The sequence below is a fragment of the Papaver somniferum genome, chromosome 6, assembly GCF_003573695.1.
Source record: "Papaver somniferum cultivar HN1 chromosome 6, ASM357369v1, whole genome shotgun sequence".
In the NCBI taxonomy this organism is placed as follows: Eukaryota; Viridiplantae; Streptophyta; class Magnoliopsida; order Ranunculales; family Papaveraceae; genus Papaver; species Papaver somniferum.
Genome location: NC_039363.1, coordinates 41,329,572 through 41,347,472, shown reverse-complemented (window position 1 = coordinate 41,347,472; position 17,901 = coordinate 41,329,572). Strand labels below are relative to the sequence as shown.

General features: G+C 37.9%; 1 pseudogene; it reads right to left on the bottom strand.

Moving 5' to 3' along the window:
* Positions 1-449: 449 nt before the first annotated feature.
* On the bottom strand, positions 450-14,693 carry LOC113290757 (annotated as a pseudogene).
* Between the last annotated feature and the right edge of the window lie 3,208 nt (positions 14,694-17,901).

Sequence of the window (17,901 nt, the reverse complement as noted above, 5' to 3'; positions counted from 1 at the left end):
AGAATACTCCGAAAATCTCCTAAGTTCATCAACACACATTAGAGTTGTGTATGTGAATTCTTCCTAAAGAATAACCTAACGCCTTGCGCTAATTAAGTTCAATTCCTAAGAGCATTAAGTTTCAGAAATAGGCTAATCAATGCAATTGTCATACATTGCGCATGACAATTCGGACAATGGTCAAACTCTACATATGATTACAAGGATGTATCACTACAAACCATAATCATATAATGCTACTCGTATTCAAGGTTATCGCTCGATGATAAACCCTAAAATAGCTATAGATATGGATAAAGGTTCAATCAATTCTAGACTTAACTAAACAAACATTCAATCATATTGCAATACGTCAATCATGCAATTATTATAAACCGTAAAAAGTGAACGATGATTTTGAGAGGAAACTAATTCATAAATCAAATAACATGCTTGTAAAATCCGAATACATATTTAACCAATAATAAATAAATCAAGTATTTTTGTTTATGGAGTTCATAACAAAAAGCATAGAAGAAAGCATCATGTTCTAAACCCTAGAAAACAAAAGTAGAAGAAGAGATCTTTTTCTGTGGTGTTCTCAAACCCTCTTATATGACTTTTCAATTCTGCTCCCGACTCCAAATATTTCTCTCACAACCCATTAGCCAAGCCCAGTCAAATATAGTCCAAGTCCATTTGAGCCAAACCTGGATCAGTGAGTCAACTCGCCGAACTCCGACTACGGACGAGTTCTGTCGATTCCAGGCCAAATCATGCCTACTTTGAGTCCTCCCCTGCATTGTTTCCTAGCATTCATCTAATTGAAATGAACTGCACCCATACTCAACAACACATAATGAAGTCCAATAGCTCTACCTGTATCTGCATTGCATCCACTTCCTTACCTTCAATCTCCATTGCAGCCAAATCCTCCAGCCATCGAACCACAACTGCAACTCCACTGCACACAAAAGAACCCTTCCTTCAGCCAATTCCAAACTCCAGTTGCGCAGTTCAGCTCAGCTGCAATATCATCTCATTACCACCATTACTGCCCAGACTGCTCTCCAAAATAAACCGTCGAGAATACTCATGAGTCCCATGGAAACCAATACCAGAATCTTGCATTTAGGTTCAGGTGCTAACCCTATCAGCTCCTATTTACAGTTCCACCAACAACTGCTCAATTCTTGGTTAACAACCAACAACCCAACAACATCCATAGTAACCAATAGCAAACATTCACCAGTTCTTAATCAAGGCCAACAACACATTCTTCTCTTGTTCATCAGCACAACCTCCTGCAAGTTACAAGCCTAGCCAGTTCACTGTTTAGACAGCACCGCCAACACCATTCTACTGCCCCAGCAACAACAACCCTTCACCTGCAATTCATACACAGACCAATTTCAGCTTCTCGGCTCGACCGCACTGTCACAGCAAACTTAAGCTCCCCACGACAGCTGCAACTCAGCCCGACATAGCAGCAGCTTCACTTCCATTCTCAGATAACAACCACCACACTGCCTGTATTCATCCCTGCAGTGTTCATCTACTTGCAATTCCAGCTCCAACCCATTCTAGCCATTTCCGTGCTGCGCCAACACTAGTCTGCAGCTGCGACTCAAACTGCATCAACCTTTCTTTGCAAACCCATTCATTCATTTACCAAGCCTAGGCTTCATTTCATGCATACAAACCATGGCAGCAAGCACATTCATTATCACTTGTAACACCCACCAGAACCTCACATCAGACTTGAGCACCACCATTCTTTCAGCTTCAGTACCACAAGCAAACCCCATTCGACACAGCATCACAGTTACTCCACCACTGCACCAGACTTGCAAACCTGCAGATTTGAACCCATTTCTTCTTTTTGATTTGCCGCTTCAGAACTGCACCTAAAGCAACAACAACTCAGCTTCGCAGCACCACCGCTCCCTTCTCTTCATTGCAGTACAATCGATACCACCAGTTTCGTTCTCTGTAATCGAATCAACAGCAACTAATTTATTTCCGGCACTCAACTGCAGCTGCATCCATAGCACCAGATTCAACCTCAAACCCATCAACTATAGTAGCTTAACTCATTCCCTGTTCCATCTCAGTTCCATCTCCGACTCCATCAATTAGTTCCAGTGCTTTCCCTTCTTTACTCGGCTTCATCCTATCAGTAACAGCTCATTAGCATGTCTGCGGCAGCATCAACACCTGCAACTCATTCTGCAACAACATTCTGCTGCTTACAAGCACACACCCTTGTCAACGGTATCTAAACTGCAGTATCGCTAACAACTCCACATTGAGCTCAAACCTGTCCTAGACATACATCTAACACTTCAGCTCAAGCCTTCACAGAAATCATCACAAGCTCTCAGTAGCAACACCATAATCAAGCCAATACTGCATCCATTAGCTCTAGCAAGCCTTTAGCTGCTGCATCTCCCACCAACAGTTCATCTGATTAACAGCATCAGTACCCATTAGCTCACAATTTCAAACCCATAGAGAAATTCAGCTCAACCCCCAGGTTCAGTTCATCTGTAATGTCAACAGCATCATCTAAAACTGTGGCTGCAATTCTTTCTTCTCAATCACCAGTTCCTGTTTCATATCACCACTTCCCTGAACTTCTTCCCATCTTCAGTTGCAGCAACAAATCCATTTTCCCAACTGTACAGCCACAAAACCCATGAAAATCAACGGGAACAACTCTTCACAAACACCCATTTCTTCAATTCGTTTCAATTCCAGATAAATCCTAACTTCAATCCTCGCTGATGCTTCAATCGACAGGAACAAAACCACAACCATCTCTCAACAGATTCATCTTCTCGATTTAATTCAACTCTCTCTCTCTCTCTGTGTTCTGCTTCTCGATCTCTCTCGGCAATAACAACAACCGTTTTCTCACCTCTCCCAAATTCATCTCAGGTGAAACCAACTATTAGAATATACTCTGAATTTCAGGTCTTGTGTAGGAATAGGCTAGTGGATATAGCCACCCCTGTACAGTAGATAAGGGCCACCTAAACTCTTTGGCCTGTCAGTTCCAGATAACCAACTGCTTAGTTCTTCGACTCAACTATCAGGTATGGGAAAGTGACAGTTCATTCTTCACCTCCTCCTTGTGCGACCTAGCGTGCTCCAAATATCACTCGTCTGTGAATTGATCTTTTTGCTTTTACGCTCCAAATGGACGTTTTCTCCTTCTTTTGCGCATAATGATTCCATTGCACCTAATACACTCAAAAGCAACCATAAGTACATAATTTACAAGAAAACTCGCAAAGAAAGCATAAAAAATAGATACAAATCTTGGTGTTTTATAACACTTATCAAATTCCCCAACACTTAGACTTTGATAGTCCTCGAGCAAATCAAACAAAATAATTCTAAAACATACATACAACTCCGTGACGTCGAGGCTACGGTCACACTTAGCATGTATAACAAGCCTTTGAACCCCTAGGTGTCCCTAGTGGACGAGTTTTAATCTCGTGAAGGTTTACAAGAGGTGTACCTACAAAACCTATACTTCGAAAATCCAGCTACCTGTGAAAAGTCTAAACATGACACTAAGTATTTTTATTAATTGGCATACTATCAATGATTACATGAGGAAGTACCCACTTTCAAATCCAATTCATAAATTAGTGATATAGCTTCATTCGGAAACTTGAACACAACCACAATACTCGGAATCTAATCAACCACAATCACATGAAAAGATTAAGAAGATGGATATAGAAAGTAGATGGTGGCGGACTGTTGACTAAGGTGAACAGTGTTTCCCATATCTGTCTGAAGGTCACTGCCAAAACAAACATAAAAATCCTATTGGATTGAGCTACTGGTCTGAATACTAATATCAACACGACTGGCATATACAAGGGAACCAGTGGTCGACAAATTTAATTTTAGATCAATTCACTGACATATACAAGGGAACCAGTGATCGATTTTATTCAACACAATAATAATAAAAAAAAAATTCAAATCGACAACATGATTGGATCTTTTGGATCCAAGCGCATGATTCTTGTCAGCAGATTACATGGTAATTCCCATGGACCCTGCATTCCATGCTTGTTTAGGCAACGAAGACAGGGAGACCACACATATATTGTTATCCAAGTGTCAATCTTTTTTTTTTATACACCGTTGGTCTGGTCTCTTTTTTTTTTATAGTAACCCAATCACTCTATTTCATCCTAGCAGTGATAATAATTCGATGCTGGTGCCCCACCAAATCACTTAGAGAAACAATAGATAAATATGGAAAAATAAAATAGAACGTGATATGGTAAAGACTCTGAGATATGGTGACAACTATCATGTTATTTGTTTTTATATTTTATTTATTTTCATATGAATAGACTCTACTAATGGGTTCCTCAACTCGTACAACCACGATGTTTCCATTAGTGTAAGGCACAAGTTTCTAGACTTAGGAGTTTATCATTTTTTTTTTTCTTTTTTAGTTTTTCTACTTTTTTTTTTTCTTATAAACACAGGAGAAAACTAACAAAATGCTAAAAACTCTATATGAGAACACTCCCCCACACTTAAACTTTACATTGTCCTCAATGTAAAATTTAGCCAATCAAAGTAAAGTTCAAGATGGGAAATTCATAACATGATATATATACACAATAAGAAAATAAAATGCATAATAAAAACTCATACTCCAACTTATAGCTATTTCTGAACAATAAAGGATAAACACTAAACAAGCTATTTAGTTGGCATCTAATCCCAACTCAGACAATATATACCTCATCGTCAAGAAAGAATTCCATCTACTTAGAAAGGCTAGTGTTTATTCTAAATTGTTCAAAAATCTCTAAAAGTTGGAGTTTTGATATGCAAATATCCAAAATAAGAAAATAAAGATAAAAGACTTGAGAAATAAAAAGATGGAGATAGATACTCAAAACCAGTGGGTTGCCTCCCATTTAGCGCTTGGTTTAAAGTCGTCAGCCCGACTTGCAAGACAAATTCTTCATACACCAATAATCGGAAAAGTTGAGGATCCACCAATAGCACATGTTTTGCAAACACTAGCTTCGCACACATATTTATTAACCGATAAAAGTTTCCCCCACACTTATTCTTGTCCACACTTGGAAGTGTATACAGAATATAAAAGTCGAGAACTTCCACGATTTCTTGTTCCAAAACCTGCGTAGTATGAGAATCAAGTATCTCTAATGGCGGAAATCAAGAAACAAAGTCATTCAACAATATTCTCGAAGTACATACATTCAAACCAATAAGAGGTAGAGGAGAAGAATCAATATGCAAAGGGTTAGACATACCTCGCACAATCTCTTGTAGCACAGAATCCTCATCATCCTTGAAAAATCCAAGTGAACTATTCACCTCTTGTATATCATGGTCCTCTATCAAACCTTGCAACCATTCTTCATCCGTTTGTATCTTAACTAAAGTCTCGGCATTAACATCATCATTACAATCCTTTGCAAGTTGGGGATTCCACAATATGGATCAAATTGGTTTCATTCTCAAAACACTCTTCTTTATTAGACTCAAACCTTGTTGTAAGAAAGTTTTGTAAAACACTAGTTTCATCATACTCATGTACTTGTTGAATGGGTGTTTGATCATTACAAAGATCAAGAGTTGAGTCAACTACACTAATGTCATCAGATATCTCCAAAGGTTGGTCTTTTTCAACACAATCATCTTCGTCTTCATTTTCAGACTCACCGTAATAAGAATCGTCATCAATTTCCCAACATTTATCACGACGTCGTTTAAGTTCCATACGAATGGTCCCACTAATTTCATAGACAAGCTCTTCCGAGGCTCCATCATCTTCCAACTTGTATAATTTATGTGCAAGTTTCCTGACGTTCACACGCTTACCACCATTGGTTACAATAGGTTCTCTTTCCCATGACTCTTCCCTTTGAATGGGTGAATGATCATAACTACGATCTGGAGTCGGGTAAGAAAAGGTGTTGCAAAAATTGGTTTGTGCCACGTTCTCTCTACCACATTCAAGTTGGTCTAGTCTTTGTTGCATGTCTTGTAATCCATTTATAATCTGCATACAACTCGAATGAAACCAATTAGAAGTAAAATTATCCCACCTTGGTGCTTGACTTACATACCCACTACAAGGTTGTTGTTGGTATGTATGAAAATCACCATAAGGTTGTCTAGGATATGCATCAGTGTGCAATTGTCATAGTGTTGAGGTTGTTGAAAACCGTATTCATTGCTCCAATATGCTTCGTCCATAATATGTACCTGAAACAAGAGTTCTCAAAACTATGTTAAGAACCAAAAAATAAGAAAAATAAAACTGCAAACAAAACTAAAAGCAAAAAAAAATAAGAAACCAAAAACAAGTAACAACTGCTGCCACCCCGGCAGCGGCGCCAAAATTTGACCGATGTCGTATCCGTCAAAAATAAATTACTTTCTCACTACTCAAAATATAAAATATAGCAAGGGCCAAAAAGGATCGTTCCCACGGAGAGGACTAAGGTTGTCAAGTTGTTTCGGTTTCCTATAAATGACAATGGGGAATTTTCTGATTTTTATAAACTAAAAGTAAAATAAAAGCAAACAAAACAATAAAGCACGCAAATCAAGGATGGGAAAATATTGGATAAAGGTTTCATCTTCAATTATAAACAAGTTTTTGAATGTATGAATAGAATTCGTATTTAATCTCGCTATCATCAAAAGCCCTAGAATACTTATTGCAAGAATACTCTGAAAATCTCCTAAGTTCATCAACACTCACATTAGAGTTGCGTATGTGAATTCTTCCTAAAGAATAACCTAACGCCTTGCGCTAATTAAGTTCAATTCCTAAGAGCATTAAGTTTCAGAAATAAGCTAATCAATGCAATTGTCATACATTGCGCATGACAATTCGGACAATGGTCAAACTCTACATATGATTACAAGGATGTATCACTACAAACCATAATCATATAATGCTACTCGTATTCAACGTTATCGCTCGATGATAAACCCTAAAATAGCTATAAATATGGATAAAAGTTCAATCAATTCTAAACTTAACTAAACAAACATTCAATCATATTACCAATATGTCAATCATGCAATTATTATAAACCGTAGAAAGTGAACGATGATTTTGAGAGGAAACTAATTCATAAATCAAATAACATACTTGCAAAATCCGACTATATCTTTAACCAATAATAAATAAATCAAGTACTTTTGTTTATGGAGTTCATAACAAAAAGCATAGAAGAAAGCATCATGTTCTAAACCCTAGAAAACAAAAGTAGAAGAAGAGATCTTTTTTTGTGGTGTTCTTAAACCCTCTTATATGACTTTTCGATTCTGCTCCCGACTCCAAATATTTCTCTCACAGCCCATTAGCCAAGCCCAGTCAAATACAATCCAAGTCCATTTGAGCCAAACCTGGATCAGTGAGTCAACTCGCCGAACTCCGACTACAGACGAGTTCTGTCGATTCCAGGCCAAATCATGCCTACTTTGAGTCCTCCCCTGCATTGTTTCCTAGCATTCATCTAATTGAAATGAACTGCACCCATACTCAACAACACATAATGAAGTCCAATAGCTCTACCTGTATCTGCATTGCATCCACTTCCTTACCTTCAATCTCCATTGCAGCCAAATCCTCCAGTCATCGAACCACAACTGCAACTCCACTGCACACAAAAGAACCCTTCCTTCATCCAATTCCAAACTCCAGTTGCGCAGTTCAGCTCAGCTGCAATATCGTCTCATTACCGCTATCGCTGCCCAGACTGCTCTCCGAAATAAACCGTCGAGCATACTTATGAGTCCCATGGAAACCAATACCAGCATTTTGCATTTCAGGTTCAGATGCTAACCCTATCATCTCCTATTTACAGTTCCACCAACAACTGCTCAATTCTTGGTTAACAACCAACAACCCAACAGGATACATAGTAACCAATAGCAAACATTCACCAGTTCTTAATCAAGGCCAACAACACATTCTTCTCTTGTTCATCAGCACAACCTCCTGCAAGTTACAAGCCTAGCCAGTTCACTGTTTAGACAGCACCGGCAACACCATTCTACTGCCCCAGCAACAACAACCCTTCACCTGCAATTCATACACAGACCAATTTCAGCTTCTCGGCTCGACCGCACTGTCACAGCAAACTTAAGCTCCCCACGACAGCTGCAACTCAGCCCTACATAGCAGCAGCTTCACTTCCATTCTCAGATAACAACCACCACACTGCATGTATTCATACCTGCAGTGTTCATCTACTTGCAATTCCAGCTCCAACCCATTCTAGCCATTTCCGTGCTGCGCCAACACTAGTCTGCAGCTGCGACTCAAACTGCATCAACCTTTCCTTGCAAACCCATTCATTCATTTACCAAGCCTAGGCTTCATTTCATGCATACAAACCATGGCAGCAAGCACATTCATTATCACCTGTAACACCCACCAGAACCTCACATCAGACTTGAGCACCACCATTCTTTCAGCTTCAGTACCACAAGCAAACCCCATTCGACACAGCATCACAGTTACTCCATTGCATCAGACTTGCAAACCTGCAGATTTGAACCCATTTCTTCTTTTTGATTTGCCGCTTCAGAATTGCACCTAAAGAAACAGCAACTCAGCTTCGCAGCACCACCGCTCCCTTCTCTTCATTGCAGTACAATCGATACCACCAGTTTCATTCTCTGTAATGGAATCAACAGCAACTAATTTGTTTCAGGCACTCAACTGTAGCTGCATCCATAGCACCAGATTCAACCTCAAATCCATCAACTATAGTAGCTTAACTCATTCCCTGTTCCATCTCAGTTCCATCTCCGACTCCATCAATTAGTTCCAGTGCTTTCCCTTCTTTACTCGGATTCATCCTATCAGTAACAGCTCATTTCCATGTCTGCGGCAGCATCAACACCTGCAACTCATTCTGCAACAACATTCTGCTGCTTACAAGCACACACCCTTGTCAACGGTATCTAAACTGCAGTATCACTAACAACTCCACATTGAGCTCAAACCTGTCCTAGACATACATCTAACACTTCAGCTCAAGCTTTCACATAAATCATCACAAGCTCTCAGTAGCAACACCAGAATCAAGCCAATACTGCATCCATTAGCTCTAGCAAGCCTTTAGCTGCTGCATCTCCCACCAACAGTTCATCTGATTAACAATTTCAAACCCATAGAGAAATTCAGCTCAAACCCCAGGTTCAGTTCATCTGTAATGGCAACAGCATCATCTAAAACTGTAGCTGCAATTCTTTCTTCTCAATCACCAGTTCCTGTTTCATATCACCACTTCCCTGAACTTCTTCCCATCTTCAATTGCAGCAACAAATCCATTTTCCCAACTGTACAGCCACAAAACCCATGAAAAACAACGGCAACAACTCTTCACAAACACCCATTTCTTCAATTCGTTTCAATTCCAGAGAAATCCTAACTTCAATCCTCGCTGATGCTTCAATCGACAGGAACAAAACCACAACCATCTCTCAACAGATTCATCTTCTCGATTTAATTCAACTCTCTCTCTCTGTTCTGCTTCTCGATCTCTCTCGGCAATAATAACAGCCGTTTTCTCACCTCTCCCAAATTCATCTCAGGTGAAACCAACTATTAGAATATACTCAAAATTTCAGGTCTTGTGTAGGAATAGGCTAGTGGATATAGCCACCCATGTACAGTAGATAAGGGCCACCTAAACTCTTTGGCTGTCAGTTCCAGATAACCGACTGCTTAGTTCTTCGACTCAACTGTCAGTTATGGGAAAGTGACAGTTCATTCTTCACCTCCTCCTTGTGCGACGTAGCCTGCTCCAAATATCACTCGCCTGTGAATTGATTTTTTTGCTTTTACGCTCCAAATGGACGTTTTCTCCTTCTTTTGCGCATAATGACTCCATTGCACCTAATACACTCAAAAGCAAACATAAGTACATGATTTACAAGAAAACTCGCAAAGAAAGCATTAACAATAAATATAAATCTTTGTGTTTTACAACACTTAACAACGTGATGATCACCACCTTTTGCACAACCCCACTTCTCTACTACTTAACTGCATCCACTTCCTACGAGATCAGGGTGCGCTTGAACATGACTTGTATAAATCGGATTTCAACCTATTTCAACAAAGAAGAGGTGATCAGCACAAGTATCCAGAAAACACCAAGAACTGATAAGCTTACATTCTACAAGCCAGTTCCACATTCTGATACAAGTCATAAAACGTCCACACCTTCGTAATTCAACAATCTGATCTCAAACACCTTCTTCGCTTCCCTCCCTAAGATTAACCCTTCTCCTTCATTTTGTGACCGAATTGAATCTGGAAGTAAGTATTGCTCAATTCGAGTGACTGAGTGAGTATTGCTCAATTCTGCAAATCACTGAATATTGATAATTTGACGAGCAACTGAGCAAGTATTGCTCAATTCGACAGATTACTGAATATTGTTAGTTGGATCAATATTAGGGCAATTGAGCAAGTATTGCTCGATTCGGCGAATTATTTACTGGTAGCGTGAGCCAATAAAATATGGGAAAATTAGACTAAGGCCCAACCCATGAATAACCCATAATATGAGGCCCTTAATTAAAAGAAGTTTAAATCTAGGCCCCGAGTTACTAAATGACATCCATGCACTTTTATATACTGTCAAGCCCCAAATTAAATAAAATTTAAATTTAAGCCCATAATTATTAAATCTGGGCCCGAAATTATTAAAGTATAGTGTGAATGTGTAAACAGAACTTACACATGCATATGGAATGTGTATCCAGAAGTTACACATCCTTATGACATGTGTAACGCAAATTTACACATAAAAAAAAATAAACATTAAAAAGAACGCATACAAAAAATACATGTATTGCTTTAGTATTCATTTATAATAATTTCTTAGCATGTGTAACTTCTAGTTACACACGCATCTGTCTAGTGTAATTGAGATTTACATATGCATCTATCTAGTGTAACTGAGAGTTACACATGCATCGGACTTGTGTATTCAGCGTCAACTTCAATTCCAGCGAGACCAATACCACAAACAAGCAATTATCTTTTATTAATTTATCGGGAACCCTGAAATATAATAACAAACAAACATGAACCAGTGTCAAAAGAAAAATGCAAAAGAATATTGTTTAATATTTAACCAATACCAAAACAATAATGCAAACAAATATTATTCAGTATGTAAGAGAACAACAAAAATAAAAGAGAAGAAAAATTGAAGATGCATCTGGCCAGTGTAACTAGCAGTTATACATGAAATGACATGTGGAAAAGCTGAAATATACATGAAATGACTAGTGTAACCAGAAATATAACTAACAGTTATACATGAAATGACTAGTGTAACTCTCAATTAGTGTCGAATCTGAAAAAGAACAACAGAAATATGCACTGAAACACTACATAGACACTATTTCATGGAACTGTGTACCTAGCGACGTGTATCTATAAGTTACACATCTAATTAGCATGTGGAACTGGTAGCTACACATCCATTTAGCTTGTGTACCTAGAAGTTACACATCTAATTAGCATGTGTAACTAATAGTTACACATCCAATAAAGGTCAGATAACTTACAACAAATCAGTATCCAACCTGATTAAACTCCGGAAAGTCCTCAGCTTCTAGAGCTAAACGGCCATAGGTTTCATATACCTGGAACCACAAGAGTTAAAAATGCATCTTACTAGCAAAAAATTCCATCAAAGCATCATACTAACAAGGTTCAAAGACAAGTTATTTGATATTATAAGAACAATAGTTGATCCTAGATTCCCAGCACAATAAATCATACATGTCAGAGCTAAAAACAAGTTTTAAATGACACATGGTAACTCACCATTAATTATGTTACACCGAATCAGGACCTGAAGAAAGACGCATACAAGTCTCACAAGTTTGTTCTGCATATAGTTGTCCTGCAAAGTAATAAGACAAAAAGATACCATAATATCAGATTAAAATGAAGTATATGTTCTTCTTGTTAAATGAAATCTCCTGAATTGCAATCACACTACGAAAAAGTTGTTTTTATGGTCGGATCCCAATAGCAAGGCAACTTAAAAAGGAAAAAATGCACAACTAGCAAATAAACTGCTTTACTAATTTACAGGAACTAAGTGAATAAATTACAATTAATAGGTCAGTTGCAATAAGAACTTAAATAGATGTGTATTATGACTTGTGTAACCGGAAGTTACACATGATACGACTTGTGTAACCGAAAGTTACACATGCATCAGGCATGTGTAACCGGAAGTTACACATCCAATTAGATAGTGTAACTAGCAGTTACATCTTCAGTTAGTATATCCTCGGACATGAACAAAAACGTGCCTATGCAGAGGAAGAAACTGATACACAAGCAAACCAATACATGCGCTTACAGTCTCTGCGACCATCATCAATCATACTTAGACCTTCCTGCAAATTTTCAACAGATTGATTTGTTTAAAATGAAAACCAAGGAGAAATCATGTCAACTAAAACGGAAATCAAATGAAAACTAAAACGGAAAACTTACTTCGAGTAAAGTTTCCAAATTAAGCATTTGTAGCACGGACGAATGGCCAGGAAAAACGCCTCTCTACTTCTTCAACGGTCACATAACCTTGAGCCTAAGATTACCGAATACATTTTAGTACTATTTTTCTCAACCATAAAATGTAAAATACCGATTTTATAGACTCTTACATATATATATATATATATATCTTATCCAAAACAAAATTCATACAGTACTAATATACTATATATAGCCAAACCATTGCATAGTCAATTACATTATATCCCGAAACAAAACAAAAAGGGGGAAAAAGACATTTCTATCAGAATCTCGATACACTGAGTAATTTGTCAGTGGACTTGTTTGTAAACATTAAACTTTCACCAGCCGAACAACGAATTCTAATGTTTTCTGATCGTATCATATCATGAGTATCTCTAGGAAGTTAACAATGCAACGCATTGTAGTTGACAAGTTATGCTGACAATAAAAAGATAAAGACGTCTGAGAAAATAATATACAGTCATGTTCAAACAAGCGAATTGTGAAAGACCTTGTATGAGCATCTAGACCTCGTTTGAGCAGCTAGAAGGGAAACCCCGTTGGTTTACGGACGACAAGTTTCCCTCCTTCCCTACTACTTTCTCCCCTCCTTTTCCTCCTTATCTGCATCCTCACAAACCAATAATCACTATAGATTCGACTTTCTTGATTAATTAAGCGAATTTTTTTTCCAACATTAAGTGAATCCCATTAAGCTAAAAAAAATTTAAGAAAACAAAATCTTTGAGAACCCATACTTGTGCTACTTTTGGAATCTTGCAATCCTAACCTTAATGTGGTGGCCTAGTGGGCTAGTGGGTGGGGACTGTTTGTTGTTTGTTATCCTAACAATCAAAAGTTTTTGTGACGCCAGTGTTCCATGTGACGGACCAACTTGGGAACAAATTAACTGACGATACCCTCATCCATTACATCCAGCAGGTATGAATCTTCTACATACATTAGTAGTACTGGAGGAAAAAATAATGTAGTCTCTTAATCTCTATCTTGGGTATGCTAATTCAAGTTTGTAAAAATTATATTAGAAAAGAAGACAAACCTGGGCCAGCTCCAAAATTTCATTGTGATCTTTGTTTAACTTTGTAGGAACTGAAGGAACCAGCTTTTTCTTTCCAATAGAAATGACCTCAAAACCACTATCCAATATCTGGAAATGCCATTATAAAAATAATCAAGGTCATGTAGCATGATGCAAGGATACTCGAGTGTATAGTTTTCACCGTTTGGTAAATACATCATTTGCTGTTACGAGAATTAGGAAAGAAGTAAATAACAAATTTTATCTATAAGAACAATAGGCTTTGTACCACAAGGGATCACATCAAGGCAACCCATCAACAGTCTCATATCCCCGTTCTCTTTAGCAGAGCACAATTTTTATGATCATCTTAACAACTAATATGAACTATAGATGCACATTGGTTCCGCAGATCAAAGGACATTTTTTACACTTCTAGGATAATTAAAAAGCATTTCCTCAAACAATGCACTAAAAGATGCATTGGTGTACTTATAGTGACTGTAATTCTCGTCGCATTTATGGACTTATAGTGTCTGCAATTCCCGTCTCCACCTGCATACCAAATAATATATCTATTTCCTAAAGTCTCTTTGTTCCCTCTCCTAGTAAACATGCTACCACAGATCATACACCAATATACATTAGTTGCAAACAATATCTTAACACTGATATTTCATCTTTTAACTAACGCCAAAAACTGATGATCCTATAGTATTACCTTCAACTTATAGCACGTAAACAATCATCTTCAGACACAGAGTCACGAGCAGCCTTTCGTCTTTGACAAAGTAGTGTGCAAAGCTCCTGCAAGTTTATCAAACCGCCATTGAGCGACCTTGTATCCAAGCAAATGTCGACGTTTTGAACCCCTGTCTTAACCAAATAATTAACAACATCTCAGCAAAAAAAAAAAAAGTAGTTACATGTTAAATCTGTGGACATTTTAGACAGATATTCTTAGTATAAAAGATGAGTATTACCAAGTTCATAATAGATGTCACCAATTCCCAATAGCTCAGCCCAGAATCCTTTGTTTGAAGCCAAAGGGATCAACCCAATTTTTGCAGACATCTAGGGGAATTGTGATCTGAATGCAGGATTCTTCCAGATATCATTCTACACCACCAATTCCTGGTCTTCTTCTCATTTCTTCCCCCAATTTGAGAACTGAGACAACTCAGTATACCACAATTACATTGGATACGATTTTTAAGTCAACAACGTAAATGTGTCGGGTAACGGAGATTAAGATGCTCTGAGTTCATAAATAAACTTAAATTTTTCTATTGGAAATTCAGATTAAAATTAAATCGATTTTCAATTCAAAAACCTAGAAAATTTGTTTACAAAATTTTTCAAAAAATTTCAACTCAAAACAGAGATCTAGATGAAATAACTGTGGATCTATATTCTTGTCATCTTTTAAATAAATATTTCTAGATGAAATCAGATGGATTAGGTTTTGAACAGTACACGAAAAAAAATTTCATCCGATTTCGATTTGAAAATCAACAAATCAGGAGTTTAAATCGAAAGAAAAGATGAAGATATGTGGAACTTATCTTTGTCATCATATTTGATGATTAAATCTTCATTTCTAATTGTTGCTAACGATTTTCATTCAGTTTGCTTCACCGATACGCACTGAAATCGCAAGAACACGAGTTGTTGTCGATGTTTAACTGTGTGAGAACTTGATTTCGAGAGAGAAATATTGTTTCGGATCTGGAAATGAAAAGAAACCATTTCTGAAGAAGAAAAACTCGTCTGGAAGAGAGAGACAAAATCTGAAAATGAAAATATATGATGATATTCCTCTTGTTTATATACTAAAGGGTAGTCTTGGTAGTATTAAAATTCATAATAATTAATTATGGGCCAGATCTAAATTTTTTTTGATTTTTTGGGCCTAGCAATATCATTTTCCTAAAGTATGGAGTTGACAGTAAATGATCCATTTAACGGGGCTTCTATATATTGAACCCATATAATAGGGGATTCTAGTATTTTTCACATAAAATATTAATTAAAATATTGGTAGATTACTGAATATTATATAATTAATTTAGATATTGATTGCTGGATCAACATAATTTAATGTTTGAACTTGCTCAGAATGTTTATTTCATGAGCGCTAGTTCGAAACTCTAATTTTTGATCAATCCTTCATCGATTGGAAAATTGCTGAAAATTGATCATGAGTGAAGAGGGACCGACCACATGGGACGATGGGCGTCCATGTGGTGCCCAGTGCTCGAGTGAGCATGCACCAGGGTTCTTAGTTTTGAGAGTTGGTGAAAGAATGATGATTAAATACCGGTTTCATCATTTTCTGAAATATTGTTGGGTACAACATTAGGTGATAAAACCTAGGTATGAGAGATGGGGGACCTACCAAGATGCCATGGGACCGGCTCTTGGTGGTCACGTGACCAATTGTTGGCCGTTTGAAGAATCCTCCAGTTGGTTGGAGAGAATTTGGGCCCAGTATGAGAAATTGAGCAAATTAGGTCAGAATTATGAAAACATGTGGAACCAACTTTGTGAAAGCCCTGGGAATGACTCTGGTCAGTCATGAAGGCATGCACATATTGCCGTGGTGTCCGTGTCTCCATATTGAGAGTTTCAGTATTTTCTGATGCGCGTTCGAGCAACATTGTGAATTTTCAGAAGAGTTTCATCTTGGCTGAAACTCTTGATTTTTGTTGGAATGAGCATGTATGCTCAATTCATCAATATTTTGAAAATATTAAAATAAAAGTGTTTTAATATTAAAAATTTCCGTGAGAGGCTAGCCAGTCGTGTGACCATGTTGGCTTTTGGTTTTCGTGATTTGAGCAATATATGAGAAAATATGAAGAAATCATGAATTTTGTTCAAACCCAGGAGTTTCATGAATTGAGGAAAATAATAATTATGAAAAGTTAGGGTTTGCAAGGTGTGGGACCGGCCACGGCTTGGGCATGGCCAGCCGGCTAGGTTGCCCGGTCCCGCACACCTTTCCCTAATTTTATATTATTTTCCATGAGTTCATCAAAATATGGAGAAACCGTGAGTTTTGCTCAAACAATGAAAGTTGCTGGGATGAGGGAGTTTTCATGAGTTCATGAAAATGACAAAATAAGAAAAATAATGGGAGAGGCATGGGACCGGCCATGGCTGGGGCACGGCCGGCCGACCGGCGGGCCCGGTCCATGGGCGCATCTCCATTATTTTATTATTATTATTTGTTTATCTCTCCTGTTTTGTGTAGGATTCCTCGTTTTCCATATTTTTGAATACTCGTTTGTGCATCCGGGTGCTCAGCCATGCATCATTGTCGGGTACACTTGCACCATTTTACGGGGCTTACTCAGTGGTGGTCCAGATGCCCGGTTGCTGAGTATTTATGAAATTCAGTGGTGAATAATTCACGAAACTGAGTAATAAAGATGAGTAGTTTTTTATCATCAATTCATAAGATCATCCGTGGATTCGACCATGAATTCGGAATAATAAAATAGGTATTACCATTCCATGGGATCGTGGATTCAATCATGAAATTGGAGTAATAAAATAAGTGGTGATATTACCATTTCATGAGACCAGCAGTGGGTTCGACCATGAAATTGGAGTAATATCTATTACCATTTCATGAGATCAGTTGTGGATTCGATCATGAAATCGGAGTAATACATTTATCTATTACCATTTCGATCATGAAAAAGGAGTAATGAGATAAGATAGATTATCTTCTAGGAATTCAGTGGTGAATGTTACGGTAGAATTTAATCTCTTGCGTATAGTCAGTGAAACAGCAAGTGTTGCCGAAGTCCTGAAGACGTTATTGCTCTCAATCTTACGGAGAACCGTCTGGGTCTATACATGCCTCTCTACATAGTCAGGGAACAGTGAGTATCACCGACGTCCTGTAGGCGTTATTTCTCTCAACCTTACGGAGAACCGCCCAATCGTTCTTCTATGTAGAGGGGTCTCTCTCTCATGTAGTCAGGGAACAGTGAGTGTCACCGACGTCCTGAAGGCGTTGTTGCTCTCAATATTACGGAGAAGCGCTCAATTATGTTATTCTACATAGAGGGCATGATGAAATACGAGGTATTGAACGCTCAACTAGTGAAGGCCTTCCAAGATGCATATTCATCACGGCTTCGTAAAATATGAATCGTCACATGCCTGAAAGCCGTGTCAGAAACATGTATCGTGATTTTACGGTTTTGTCCTTTGTTGAAAATCCACCATCCACATTAAGTCCCATGCTTAGTGAGGGACAATCATGTTA